Source organism: Panulirus ornatus, chromosome 4 (assembly GCF_036320965.1).
Source record: "Panulirus ornatus isolate Po-2019 chromosome 4, ASM3632096v1, whole genome shotgun sequence".
Classification (NCBI taxonomy): Eukaryota; Metazoa; Arthropoda; class Malacostraca; order Decapoda; family Palinuridae; genus Panulirus; species Panulirus ornatus.
In genome coordinates this window covers 73354484-73370244 of record NC_092227.1, presented here as the reverse complement: position 1 = coordinate 73370244, position 15761 = coordinate 73354484, and the positions used below count along the sequence as shown (strand labels likewise).

General features: G+C 48.7%; 1 protein-coding gene across 3 annotated transcripts in view; it reads left to right on the top strand.

The window, feature by feature from the left end:
- LOC139767398 (solute carrier family 35 member F3) overlaps nucleotides 1–15761 on the top strand; it is a 516425-nt gene that overhangs the window by 151833 nt on the left and 348831 nt on the right. The window lies entirely within an intron of this gene.

Sequence of the window (15761 nt, the reverse complement as noted above, 5' to 3'; positions counted from 1 at the left end):
ACAGGAGGACTTACACGTATTCCAGAGCTGATCAGATAAATGAATGGCTGATGAGATGTTATGCAGGTAAGTGTAAGGTAATGAGGATGGGACAGAGTTAAAGAAAACATTGCGATTATGTACCAAGCTGGAAATGAATTACGGGAGGTCTTGGGGTCGACATTATGTCTAATATATCACTAGGGTTATACATTAGGAGAACTGTGATAGTGGCAAACCTTCATTTGACAAATATGAAAATCGCATTAAGATAAAAGGAAAAAAGGACGCGTTCGTAAGAGTAATCACTCAGTCTATCAGACCAGACTGGATCATGTCTCACATATCTGGTCACCGCACTTTCAGAAGCACGAAGATCTTACAGAGAAGACGCGGAAAACAATAACTATAATGGTACCTGAATTTAGAGAACCGAGTTAGAGTGAGAGGCTGAGAGTTACAACTCTGTCCACCGGTGAGGGGAGGAGGAGAAAGAGGAGGAGGGACCTCATGATAGACTTCAGGTTTCATAATCGCATGAATGATGCTGACCGGGGAAAACTTGCCTCACCAGATGCGTCACCAGAGTCACCGGACTCCATGACAGAAAGCTGGGTAAAGTGCTGGGAAGGTGGAGGTTCACAAGTACTGGGTTAGTGTGGGGTAAAGTGCTGGGAAGGTGAAGGTTCACAAGTACTGGGTTAGTGTGGGGTAAAGTGCTGGGAAGGTGGAGGTTCACAAGTACTGGGCTAGTGTTGGGTAAAGTGCTGGGAAGGTGGAGGTTCACAAGTACTGGGCTAGTGTGGGGTAAAGTGCTGGGAAGGTGAAGGTTCACAAGTACTGGGCTAGTGTGGGGTAAAGTGCTGGGAAGGTGGAGGTTCACAAGTACTGGGCTAGTGTGGGGTAAAGTGCTGGGAAGGTGGAGGTTCACAAGTACTGGGCTAGTGTGGGGTAAAGTGCTGGGAAGGTGGAGGTTCACAAGTACTGGGCTAGTGTGGGGTAAAGTGCTGGGAAGGTGAAGGTTCACAAGTACTGGGCTAGTGTGGGGTAAAGTGCTGGGAAGGTGGAGGTTCACAAGTACTGGGCTAGTGTGGGGTAAAGTGCTGGGAAGGTGGAGGTTCACAAGTACTGGGCTAGTGTGGGGTAAAGTGCTGGGAAGGTGGAGGTTCACAAGTACTGGGCTAGTGTGGGGTAAAGTGCTGGGAAGGTGGAGGTTCACAAGTACTGGGCTAGTGTGGGGTAAAGTGCTGGGAAGGTGGAGGTTCACAAGTACTTGGCTAGTGTGGGGTAAAGTGCTGGGAAGGTGGAGGTTCACAAGTACTGGGCTAGTGTGGGGTAAAGTGCTGGGAAGGTGGAGGTTCACAAGTACTGGGCTAGTGTGGGGTAAAGTGCTGGGAAGGTGGAGGTTCACAAGTACTGGGCTAGTGTGGGGTAAAGTGCTGGGAAGGTGGAGGTTCACAAGTACTGGGCTAGTGTGGGGTAAAGTGCTGGGAAGGTGGAGGTTCACAAGTACTGGGCTAGTGTGGGGTAAAGTGCTGGGAAGGTGGAGGTTCACAAGTACTGGGCTAGTGTGGGGTAAAGTGCTGGGAAGGTGGAGGTTCACAAGTACTTGGCTAGTGTGGGGTAAAGTGCTGGGAAGGTGGAGGTTCACAAGTACTGGGCTAGTGTGGGGTAAAGTGCTGGGAAGGTGGAGGTTCACAAGTACTGGGCTAGTGTGGGGTAAAGTGCTGGGAAGGTGGAGGTTCACAAGTACTGGGCTAGTGTGGGGTAAAGTGCTGGGAAGGTGGAGGTTCACAAGTACTGGGCTAGTGTGGGGTAAAGTGCTGGGAAGGTGGAGGTTCACAAGTACTGGGCTAGTGTGGGGTAAAGTGCTGGGAAGGTGGAGGTTCACAAGTACTGGGCTAGTGTGGGGTAAAGTGCTGGGAAGGTGGAGGTTCACAAGTACTGGGCTAGTGTGGGGTAAAGTGCTGGGAAGGTGGAGGTTCACAAGTACTGGGCTAGTGTGGGGTAAAGTGCTGGGAAGGTGGAGGTTCACAAGTACTGGGCTAGTGTGGGGTAAAGTGCTGGGAAGGTGGAGGTTCACAAGTACTGGGTTAGTGTGGGGTAAAGTGCTGGGAAGGTGGAGGTTCACAAGTACTGGGCTAGTGTGGGGTAAAGTGCTGGGAAGGTGGAGGTTCACAAGTACTGGGCTAGTGTGGGGTAAAGTGCTGGGAAGGTGGAGGTTCACAAGTACTGGGCTAGTGTGGGGTAAAGTGCTGGGAAGGTGGAGGTTCACAAGTACTGGGCTAGTGTGGGGTAAAGTGCTGGGAAGGTGGAGGTTCACAAGTACTGGGCTAGTGTGGGGTAAAGTGCTGGGAAGGTGGAGGTTCACAAGTACTGGGCTAGTGTGGGGTAAAGTGCTGGGAAGGTGGAGGTTCACAAGTACTTGGCTAGTGTGGGGAAGTGCTGGGAAGGTGGAGGTTCACAAGTACTGGGCTAGTGTGGGGTAAAGTGCTGGGAAGGTGGAGGTTCACAAGTACTTGGCTAGTGTGGGGTAAAGTGCTGGGAAGGTGGAGGTTCACAAGTACTGGGCTAGTGTGGGGTAAAGTGCTGGGAAGGTGGAGGTTCAGAAGTACTGGGTTAGTGTGGTGGAGGATTGGGACTGATTAACTGATGAGGCAGTAAATGCTGGGAGTGTACAAAGGTTCAAATGGTTACTTGATGGTAGAGGAAGTTCAAGAGACTGAACCCCCTACGAGTGTAGAACTCTCTACCCCTACAAACAGGTAATGACACACACACACACACACACACACACACACACACACTGCAGTGAATAACAGACTAGTATCTCTGACAAGCTGGGTCAGTGAAATTCAGCAGAGCGTAGTCAGGAAGGAGATAGATTAGTACTTGCAAGATATAGCTACCCAAGTGCAAGGCAACGAAAGTTCAGAGAATGGAAATCAGGCGTCGCGAATCCTCAAGACTTGTATGGTAAAGTGAACTCTGACATCAGCTTAGACGTAGGTGGGTGGACTGTTTGCTCTTGGACTGCCAGTAGGCGCAGGCATACGAGGGAGGTGCCCTCAGTGGGTCGAGGATTACCTTGAGCCGAGGACACCTGTTAGAGGTGCCCCCTCTACCTGGGCTGGTGTAATCAGAGCTCAGTCTTGTGGATGCTCATATTCTTCATCTGTCTTCATGGCTTGCCAGGAGGACTAGAATCATACCTGAATATATTTACGATTGGTTCTTAAGTCATTCAGAAACAAAGGTTGCATCGATTGTAATGAAGACACAGATTGGCTTTAGAATCTCTCGAATACGTGGTTGATGATGTCCAACTCAGCTAGGTGTAGTAATGATGATGTGGGATGTACGGAAATGAAACGTGGTAGATGTGACTGTACCCTTGCAGGGAACACAGGACATGAATCTATATGTCTCAGAGGGACGTAGGAGTTACCACAGCACCCAACCTATAACCAGAACACCACAGTAGGAGTGGAGGTGGTAAATGAACTGTCGTTTGATAGTTGAATGGCCTTGTAAGTGCATAGATGAAGTAGTGTTTTGTAAATATTTGACAGTTATACTTTAGACAGTCACAATATAATACATGTCTCAAGTTTGGTAGTTGAGCTAAGGCAGGTGAGTCGCAAGGAAAGGCTAGAGGATGTGTATTTAGCTCACAGTGGCAAAGAGAATCAAGGGAGACATGATTACTTGCTGGCGATATCGAGACTAGATAGTTCTTGGGAAGTAGTAGAGATAACGAGACACCTTAACAAGGAACTAAGCTGTGATAAAACTATGAATGCTGACAGTACATAGAAGCTTGAAATGTTGTATGATAGTAAAGAGCGTTCAAGAGATGGTGCCCCACGAGTATAGAGTTCCCTCCCTCCCTCCCCGTACTGTACAATTACGTAATTACAATTAGGCAATTAATTAGGTAATTAGCTTTAAAAGTAGCATCCTGGCCCAGCTGGTGGAGTAAGACCCACACACTCATTACTCTCCGACCACAAGAAACCTTGGAAGAACTCTCTTAGTACAATCATGACTCCAGGAATAGTATGGTGAAGCCATATCTATGTAATCCCACGACATTCATTGCCTGTTCTTCATTCTTGATATTACTCTAATTTAGTTTTGTTCTTTAGACTTCAAAGTTGGTTTTATAATGTTTAAACCTGAGCTCCGACCCTGATCTACGAAGCGGAGGTGGATGGACGCGTTGTCCTCACCACACACACACACACACACACACACACACACACGAGCTGGCCAGGAACCAGTCGTGAGATTGCTTGTTGAGTCCACTTTCCCAGCGGCGGTAATCACCATCACTCCGCCTAAGTCGATAATTAGGGGTACGTTCCAGTCATATTATAACCCCTGCCCTCATAACCCCCTTAATAACCCTGCTATTTAGGCATGGCCTCCTCCCCCGCCGGCCCGCCCCTCACCACCTCCTCCTATCCCACTTCTCTCACACCAGACTACTCGTAAGAACTGCCCATGTACACCTTCAGGATCGTCTCACACATCAGAGGTATGGCAGGAGGAGAGGGTCGGACCTCACAGGTCTGGGTGGAAGTTTGGACCAACATCGAAGCTGTGTTCTCACAGGCTGGTGCGGCGCCGCCTCGACCGTGATGGGGTATAAAGATGCACAAACTCTAACGTCAGAGGAAGACGACTCTTAAGGTCACGTACGTCTTGACAATAACCAGGAGCACTGTGCACCCAGGGGTGGCTTCCCTCGGTGAAGTCAGCGTGAAGTATTGGATGGTATGTGCCGGGGTCATATTGCTTGTCGTTATTAACTCCGGACAATCATACCTGTCTCATTACTCATCCCGTGGCCGACAGGTTCAACAGCCAGTGACCTTGAAGGGGTCATTTCTAAGGTCAGGCTGTGTCATCCTGTTGTGACCCTCCCTCCCAACTGTTTATGATTTCTCTGCCGTCGGTGCTGACTTACGTAGGGTGGAAATTGGGACTTGTGGCCTCTTAGATATCCTGGCCAACTGTTGCCCCGAGACAATTTTATAGCTTCCAAAGCCACAGGAGGAGGTGTGTAGCTGCACAGCTGCTCACGAGGGACGGGACGCATCAACAGTTTAGCTGCATAAATCTGCAGTTCCCTTCGTTTCCTGTCTTTCACCCACCAGTCTAAGAAGCAGAGTGATTTGTAGGTAGTTGAAGAGCCAGTTGGTAGGAAGTGTGAGCCGGCTGCTGACAACCGAGCCAGCGCCCCCCCCGCGCATCGTGACCCCGCCTAGACAGAGTGCCATCTACCTGCTCCTACGTCAACAATAACTGAGACACTTGGAAGTATTTTGTTGAGATTAGGTTGATGAAGGAGACTGTCTTACTAACCTTTGGTTAGGAAAGAAGCTGAAAAAGATGTGTGTATACTGCACTGTACTCTTTGAACTAGAGGTACATTCTTTACTATTGGTCACCAGTACACAGTCATCCAACACACAGCGGCCCACCAACTGGTCTACGTCTCATTTAACACAGAATGATTTTAAGACTTAAGTGTCAGTATCATCTGCAGGTTCGAGTCAGGGATGTGTGGCTGGTTATACACAGTAGGACGGGATGGACGACTATGGGGGTGAGATGACACACGCAATACTACGACAGATTATACTCGTCAAAAATATTGATACTAAAGGTATGATAGATAATGCCGGGCAGATTGAACTGGACGATCCAGTGGTGCGATAACTTTAGAATATATTACGATGTTCTCGTTACAGTACAGATGAGGCTACCCTTGCCATGCCCAGCCAGCCACCCAGCCACCACGTCCCTCACCGTAGCAACTCTGGTGTCGCAATGTTTACACGGCTGTTGGCCTGCGTCTGCCTCACCTGCCTCACTCGACCCTCTGTCCCAAGCCTCATCCAAAAGGGTTAAACCGTTTACCTGATTTCTTGAGGGATGGAAATGGGTTCAGATTTCCCCATTCCACTTCTGTACAGAGATGACCTGGTGTGTGGTGTCCACTGTCTCGTGGTGAGGTTTAGCACCGTCTACCATGGGTGAACAAGGATATGTTGGTGTGAGCTGTACGGGTCATAATTGTCTGTCGTGTTGTACTGGTGCGCCTGTGTTGTGTGCATCATAGTGCTACCCCACGGGTGGTGTACAGTCATACTGGTGTACTGTACCTGTAAGGTTTAGATTATCTGACATTACTGTTGCTAGGTCACGGGACATGTCGACACTGTTGTGTGTTGGGAGGTGACAGCACTGTTGCCTGGTAGGAAGTGGCGGCACCGTTGCCATGTTGGACGTAATGGCACTGTTGCCAGGTTGACGGTGCTGTTGCCAGGTGGGAAGTGAGGGCACTATTGCCTGGCGAGAAGTAACGTTACTGTTGTCAAGTGAGTGATGACGTCATTGTTGGCAAGGGAGGTAAGAGTGGAGTAGCAGTTGCCCTGATGGTGGCTAGTGTCGTTACATTCTGTGTAAAGTATGACGTCACCTCTTTTAATTACCAATCAGCGATGGGTTCACCGGCCGGCCTGTCAGTGTGGGCCGGGTTCCCGCCCATGGACACCCCTGGGTTAGCTCTGAGCCGGCGGGCTCTGCTTGTCACAGCTGTGACACTTTACCCTAACCCATGTTGGTACCCATGTATTTACTGACTAGGGAAAGGATGAACGCCTGGGTAACATCTGCGCCGTCTGCCCGGGCTGGGGATCGAACCCGGGGTTGTAGATTAGCATACGGATACGCAAACCCAAACATCACCCATGGAAAATATGGTCAAAACTATTTTTAACAAATAAGTTCCACAGGAGGGTGATGATGAGACGAGAGTGTTACACAGCAGGAAGGGGCGGTGCCACATAAGAGGGAGGGCGGTGCCACATAACAGGAAAATCGGTGCCACATAACAGGGACGAAAATGATAGTTAAGAGCGAGAGTGCCATAGTTGTTGGAAGGAACAGCGACACAGGATGGGAGTGCCACAGAGCGGCACGACACACGACGGGGACAGAGTGCCGCGCGATAGACTGGGAGTGCCACACGACAGGGAAGGGGAGTGTCACACGACAGGGAAGGGGAGTGTCACACGACAGGGACTGGGAGTGCCACACGACAGGGACGGGGAGTGCCACACGACAGGGACGGGGAGTGTCACACGACAGGGACTGGGAGTGCCACACGACAGGGAAGGGGAGTGCCACACGACAGGGAAGGGGAGTGCCACACGACAGGGACGGGGAGTGTCACACGACAGGGACTGGGAGTGCCACACGACAGGGAAGGGGAGTGCCACACGACAGGGAAGGGGAGTGCCACACGACAGGGATGGGGAGTGTCTTACAGCAACAGTAATAAATGGTAATTACCTCCGCGGTGTCAGAGGTTGTAGAGTGCGGCAGCAGCGGCGGGAGGCGGCCAGTGTTTTATTGCCACGGTAGTGCGGCCTCATTCAAATGGGAGGTGGCTGTGAGGTGCTTGGCTCAGTGAGGGACGGGGCTGTGAGGAGGGGCCCTGAGTGAATAAGGTGAGTCTTTGAATACGAGGATTCAGCCAGGAGTGGGATTATGTCGTTGAAACTGATGCTCCCTTAGCAACACGAATCAGTTAGAGAGGATAGACACAGGTTCCGTGAGTACTAAGGGTTCACCAGTGAAGGGGTTTGATGAGGAAAGACGGATCAGTGAGTATGGAGGGTCCGTGAAGTCGTGACATCACGGAGAAAGGAAGCGTGGAGGGGGTTGGGGGGAGGGAGGGTCAGTGAGGTGGTGTGGCTGACGAAGGTCTGGCGAGGGTCACGCTGTGCCATGTTTACAGGAACAACACGTCGACCAATAAGACCGGATGGTTCAGTATATAACTATAGATTTCCACCACGTTAGATGGTAATACTTGATCCGTGCGTCTCTGAGGGAGATCTGATCCTGCTTGTACCTCACATTCCCCTAGATAATTTCAAAGATGATGGACGATGTCACTTGCCATTTAACTATCTTATTCTCGAGGAAGAAAGAGCGTCTTGATGCAGTAGCGGTATACACGTAGCCTCATAGACCCTTCCTCCGCAGGGGACTTTTAAACGTAGAATGGGACGCGGGGCACTGGCGGACGACTTGCGTTCATCTGTACTGCCTGGCGTACGTCACCGTTTTCTTGACGGTTAAGGTCTTTGGTGACCTAGATGGTACCTGTCAGGCTTGGTTACGATAGGTCACGAGCCGCTCCACCAGTCACTCCACCTGCTGCGGTCTTCTTGGTGTTGATGCCCGGCGTGTGGTGTTGATGTCTGGCGTGTGGTGTTGATGCATGACGTATACTATGCAGTCGTAGCACCTACTGTAGATGCTAGGCAACTAGACGCCCTAAAATTTAGATCTAGGTAACCTACTTCAGAAGCTGGGTATGCTGTAAGGCAAGGTACGGGGGCCTTGAAGGCAAGTTTCCCTTTTTCCTTTCTTTTTGGGCGGAACCGTTGCACGTTGAGGCTGCAGAGTGTGGGTGTTGGTATTACGGAACCTGGGCAAGGATGTAAGGTAACGCACTTAACCCTTGAGGGTAGTTTTGAGGCCACCAAAGACCGCTTCTAAAAAGCTGTTTATAATATGTTTAGTTCATTATAATTATCAAGATTAAGTAGCCTACTGACCTCGAATAATATTAAAGGTACTTAAGATCAAAGACGGGGTGCCAGAGCCCGTCCTTAAAGACCAACAAAGACGGACAAAGACCACCTTTCATGCTTCAGATTAAGTACAGCTCTCTCTCTCTCTCTCCTCTCCTCTCCTCTCCTCTCCTCTCCTTTCCTTTCCTTTCCTTTCCTTTCCTTTCCTTTCCTTTCCTTTCCTTTCCTTTCCTTTCCTCTCCTCTCTCCTCTCCTCTCCTCCTCTCCTCCTCTCCTCTCCTCTCCTCTCCTCTCCTCTCCTCTCCTCTCCTCTCCTCTCCTCTCTCTCTCTCTCTCTCTCTCTCTCTCTCTCTCTCTCTCTCTCTCTCTCTCTCTCTCTCTCAGGAGCTCCTTGATTAGGTTCAGTTTCCAGTCGGGGTCTGAATCTTCTTCCCACTCAGGATTCTCGACATTACTCAGACAGATGGCGTCTCCGAGTCTATGTATCAAGATGCTAATCGTGTATCCTCATTACCATAATAACAGTACTGAAAAACAACTGAGTTAGTGTTATTGAGAGATTCTGTCTAAAAGGAATCTGATCCCTGACTTTCAGAAGAGAAAGAGAGATCGTAGACTGTGAACTGTTGCCTCAGACGAAGGCATGGCTTGTGGATGAGGCATTGGAGCCACTGAGAGTGCATGTAGCACTGTACAGACCCGCTCACAGCAATGCTCCATTCGTAGTTTAGTTTGCTGAGATTATATCATTGCCAAGTTGCCAGAGTTGTCTCGTAATGACATTAGCTGTGGCAACTCGTAGAAGAAAATCAGCAAGTGGACATTTGCTTCGTAGAAAATGTATCAAAACGTATTAGTTGAATAGGTTTATGGTTAGTGGAACATTTTTAAGAGATTTATACACGGATTGAGATCATAGTCATGACCAGCGCCCTGGAACAAGGATTTCAGTCTCATCATTTCAGGTTGCGGGTCTGTGGATCCCGCAAAATTGAAGTCAGGAACTCAAGACGTAAGAAGTGATGTCAAGGACTCGGGGGGGAAAACGTCTTCACCCTGCCTGATGGATCAGGATTCCTAGGCTGTGCATATCCCTCAAAGCACTTCCCCAGACTAACATTTGTCCCACACCTACAACGTGACATCACTGAAGAAGCGTCAGTTTTTACGCCACAATATATGTTCAACAAATGTCGATCGTTTTTGTCTCATACGCCCAGATGACCGCAGAGGTCAAGCCCTCACACTCAAGAGTTACAGTGTCGTTTGCATGGGGTTATGTTGTACCTGGATGGTATCCAGATCTTAGTTCCTCTGGTAGAGGGAGTATCAGAGAACCCTCAGTACGGCCGCCAGACCGGCTCCCCACTCGCTCCGACACCACTACCAAGCGAGGTATAGCTGGACAACGTGAATAATTCGTCTTACAGTACCAGCTGAGTGGCACGGTGTCAACAACCACCCGGGTGTGTCAAGGCGCACGTCCCTCCTGACGAAGACTCGGCCCTCGAGGTGCTCTACTTCGTCAGATGTTATTGAGGCATCAAGGAATGATGGGTGTGCAGAACTGCTGGAGGAGCTGTTATGTAATGTCCCTCTCCATGGCCATGACGCTGCATGGTGTGGTGGAGGTGCTACTCTTCGACATACACGTTGTGGTGAAGCCATCCATGACTGACATGGTGTGGTGGATGTGCCACCCTTTAACATACATGTGGTGAAGCCACCCATGACTGACATCGTGAGGCAGAGAAGCCATACACAGACTCACATAATGTGGTGCAGGTGGCATCCATGGACTTGCATAATATTGATAAGTCATTTATGGATTCGCATAGTGTGTTAAAGAAGCTATCAGTGAGCTGACATAGTGTGGTAGAAAAGCCATTCAAAGACGCATACATAGACTCGCATATTGTGGTAGAGAAGTCATCCATATAGGCGCAAAGTGTGGTTAAGAAGCCATCCATGAACTCGCACAATGTGGTGGAGAGGCCACCCTTGGACTCAGTGTGGTAGAGAGGCCACCCTTGGACTCAGTGTGGTAGAGAGGCCACCCTTGGACTCGGTGTGGTAGAGAGGCCACCCTTGGACTCGGTGTGGTAGAGAGGCCACCCTTGGACTCAGTGTGGTAGAGAGGCCACCCTTGGACGCACACTGGAAGCACTCTCATCTATATTCCTTTAGGCAGCAATGTAATCATGTAGTATATAATGGATGAACTTTTCTATAACAATAATTTAGTTGATCTACAGTGATGATAAGTTCATGACAAGGCAGTTAGGACGGAGGGATGATGACATGCGGTCACATGGCAAGGGAGAAGAATTAGAGAGGCACAAACGACAGACTCCATTTGTGATGTGTTCTGCAACGTCGTCATTGTGTGAGCCACAGGTAGGGAAGGAGGAAGATACCCGCAAACAAATTAGTACCTTCACATATCGTGAGACATCGTCCATGACCTCCATCACTGTCTGGACACAGACGTCTCTCGTGATGATGTCATCCTTGAATATATCAAAGCCCATTACTAAGAGAGAGAGAGAGAGTGTGTATATTGTGGTGTGATGCTGTATTATTATTATTATTATTATTATTATTATTATTATTATTATTATTATTATTATGATTATTATTATTATTATTATTATTAATGTTATTATTGTTATTATTATTATTATTATTATTATTATTATTATTATTATTATTATTATTATTATTATTATTATTATTATTATTATTATTATTGTATTATTGTTATTACCATTATATTATTATTATTATTATTATTATTATTATTATTATTATTATTATTATTATTATTACTATTATTGCCATTGTATTATTATTATTATTATTATTATTATTATTATTATTAATCGATATTTATTATACTTATTCGCCGTCTCCCGCGTTAGGGAGGTAGCGCAAGGAAACAGACGGAAGAATGGCCCAGCCCACCCACATACACATGTATATACATAATCGTCCACACACGCACGTATACATATATATGCATACATATTATCATTATCATCATTAGTAGTAGTAGAAGTGTCATGATTAAATGGCTTCACATTTTTTTTTTTTTCGTGTATAGTAATACGTGGCAGCAGCCAGCACCAACACTCCGGGATCTTCCTAAACGCTGACGCAGAAAACAGACTTATCTTCGAGCCTCTTGGCGGCTGGACCATTCCACTCCGTCCGACAAGTGGCAAGTGTGTGTCGTGACGTACTACACATTACACGTATCCAGGAACACGATCTTCACCATCATCCTCACCAGTGTGTGCAGTATGGGCGGAGTGTGACCAGTACTGGAAGGTGGACAGAGATGTGTTTTTCCCGTCGTCTGTAGTTCATCGTTTCCTCGCCAGATGAGAGAGAGAGGCCCTCGTCAGCGAGGTGGTGAGGCCTCTCTCTCTCTCTCTCTCTCTCTCTCTCTCTCTCTCTCTCTCTCTCTCTCTCTCTCTCTCTCTCTCTCTCTATCTATCTATCTATCTATCTATCTATCTATCTATCTATCTATCTCTCTCTCCCTCCCTTATGACATAGCTAAACTCACTTTGATCAGCGACTCCTCGGAAACACATCAGCGTCGTCGTCAGGGAATCCCCCAGTAATCACTTTTCTCGAGGAAGTCAGCATTTTTAAGATACCAACAAGATTAAAGACACCATCTTGGTGCTCCGTGGGAGGCTGGGGGGAATCAAAGCCACCACACCCTCTGACACTGGAGGAGTGAGACACCTCGACATATTGTCACTGGAGGAATGAGACATCTTGACATACTGTCACTGGAGGAATGAGACATCTTGACATACTGTCACTGGAGGAGTGAGGCATCGTGACATACCGTTGGTGGAGGAGTGAGGCGGCCTGACATGGTCTGACAGTGTTTGTGTTCACTGTGTACTCCTGACACCATCTTACACTGTGTCTGCCTTGCCTTCTGCTGTTTATACCTTGCACTGCTAACCTTACGATTGTGTCTTCCTTATATCTGCCTTACACTGGCTACCCTACACTGCATATACCTTACACTGCTAACCTTAACATTGTGCCTACCGTACACTGTATCTTCCTTACACTGTGTATACTTGTACTACTAACCTTACACTGTGTCATCCTTACAGTATTCCTACATTACGTTATGCCCACCTTGAACAACAGTATCACTATGACAGTGTAGCTTATCTCAAACCTGCTCTCCTGACATACTAGCCTAAAGCGCGCCAGTAATCCCTTGAGTATGACAGTACGATCTTTGAACTCGCGGTGCGATCTTTGAACGCGACGGTTCGACCCTTGAGTACTACAATACGACCAGTGAGCACGAAGCTTTGACGAGAACGACTTAAAGACCCTTAGTTACGACCCTTAAGCGCGACATGTCCACCCCCGGGTGTGATGACCGGGTGTTTCTCCTGATCTGTAAGGGTCAGGCCAAAGTCCAGCCAGGTTATCGTACCTAAGGATAGTACCGTCGTGCTCCAGGATCGTACCACAGTGGTCAGCAGGTGACTTGTATATGGGTGGTTGGGGCTGGTGGCAGGATCTGCCCACACGACACCAAGGGAGGAGGAGGAGGAGCGCTACACGGGTGTGTGTGTGTGTGTGTATGTTTGTGTGTGGTTAGAGAGTAGTGGACGTAGGAAAGAGGTCATCAGACGTAAGAATGGGGGCGTTTACTTAGGGAAGAGGGCTTTAGAAGTAGGGGAGGACATGAAAAGTAGGGAAGGGAGCATTAGACATAGGGAAGGGGGCTTCAGAACTAAATGAGGGGCATTAGAAGTTGGGGAGGGGGCATTTGACGTAGGGAAATAGGAACTAAGCGTAAGGAAGGGGGCTTAAGATGTAGATAAGGGGAATTAGACGTAGTTAGGGGCTTTATACATTATGAAGGGGGGATTAGAAGTAGATGGTGTCTTTAAACGTAAGAAAGGGGGCCGTTACTCTTCGCTGAGGGGGCAATGATCGTAGATGTGAAATGTAGACGTAGATGATAGACGCGTAGACGAAGATGGCACATTGAGAGGGAGGTTAACCCGGGCAGTCTGGCCTCAGGGCAGAGGGAGGCGGCCTGGCACCAGGCACCATAACGTCCTCCCAGGCACCGTCACACAATGCAACACTGGCGTCACACACCATTAACGCCATCACCTACTGACGTCACACACCACTAAAGCCATCATTTGCTGACGTCACAGATCACGAACACCGGCTTTTGCTGACGTCATACATCACTAACGCCAGCACTTGTTGACATCACACCCCACTAACGCCAACACCTGTCAACATCACACGCCACTAACGTAGCTCCACCTGTTGACGTCACAGGCCATTAAGGCAAGCGCCTGCTGCTGACGTCACACTCCACTAGCAGTGGCGTAGGGAGCGCAAAACAATACGTCAGTTATTGGGCTTCACACTGGCGGGCGGGGTGGTGGACGTGAGGAAGGAGTGGTGAGCGGGTGGGTGGGTGGGAGACTAAGGTTGTAAGGTATAGGTAGTAAGGGAGGAGACTCGGGGAGGTTTTAGGGTTGGAGATAGCGGAGGTAAGAGGATAGGAGACTGGTATTGGTTGGTATTAAGGTAGGAGATAGTAAGGGAGGAGACCGTGGGGGAAGATATCAGGGTTGGAGTCAGTAGGGGAAGTATTAGGTTAAGATACAAGTAAGGGAGGAGACCTGGGGAAAGATATCAGGGTTGGAGTTAGTAGGGGAAGTGTTAGGGTAAGATACACTGAGGGAGATGTTAAGGTAAAGGATGGCCAGGAGGCGTTCGGGCAGGGAACAGGTCTGTCCAATTAAGACAACAGAAAGCCAGTTGTCATAGCCAGAAACATGAACTATATAACCAAGGTTGCAATACTCGCTTCCCTATAACGTGACAGACAGACAGACAACTTATTTGGACCTTTTACTCTGTCCTGATCCCGTCACCAAAACTTGATCACAGATGACGAAAAAACTAAAACAAATTCAAAGAAGTGTGACTAAGCTTAATAAGGAATACGCCTTATGAAGAACGAATCGGGATCGTGAGATGATTCTTCCTAAAAAGATTCAGACTTCGAGAATATCTTGTGTATATATGTCTTCAAGTTATCCAAATAATTTCGACGACATATTGAGATGCGTTGAATAAATAGTCCTGTTTCAGGTATGGAAAAATTTAGATTGATTTCGTATGAAGATTAAAACTTTTCCATTTTAGTGTGTAAGAGTTCAGGTACAGAGAAGCACCTTGTCATTAAAAAGGGAGCTTTTCCCGTTCACAGTCTCCTCTAGAATGTTCATGGTAGTATACTTTTTCCATATTACATAGTGCTTTCATCTCCGATTTATTTTCCTGCTGGCTGTTGGGCCGGAGGGTCGGGTGGAGGGTTGTGGGGGCACGCTATCCTGTCTGCGCTACAAATAAGATTATGACCGCGCAGATAACCTCATCATGGACCACTAGTCCCCATGGTATATATCGTTACCTTGTATTACACCCCTGTCCTCACCACGACACCCATGCCTTCACCACTACACCCTTGCGCTCACCACTGCACCCCTGCCTTTACCACTACACCGTTGCACTCACCACTGCACCCCTGCCTTCACCACTACACCCTTGCGCTCACCACTGCACCCCTGTCCTCACCAGTACACCCTTGCCGTCACCACTACACCCCTGCCATCACCACTGCACCCTTGCCTTCACCACTACACCCTTGCCCTCATCACTACTACACCCCTGTCCTCACCACTATACCCTGTCCTCACCAGTACACCCGTGCCCTCACCACTGCACAAAAGACATCAGCGCTGCAGTATCCCCACCGTCAGCTACTGCAGACATAGTCCCTATTCAACCCCCACCCGCTGCTCCCTCCACTGTGGTTAGGGTCCGTGTTCTCCCCTGGCCGGGCCACGCGGGCCACGACTGACAGTGACCACACACACACACTCTCACGAGGCTCGCGAGATGATCGCCCGCGGGAGAGAGACGCCCTTGAACAAAACCCGCTCGCCATTGATTTTTGGTGTGGTTGGAGTTGGCGTAGGTGGCGGCGGCAGAGGTTGGCCTCGGCCGATGTCGTGCGAGGCCCATTGTCTTCCTTCCCTCATTATAAGGGGGTTCTGGCTGGGTCACAGGTCACCCCGGGCG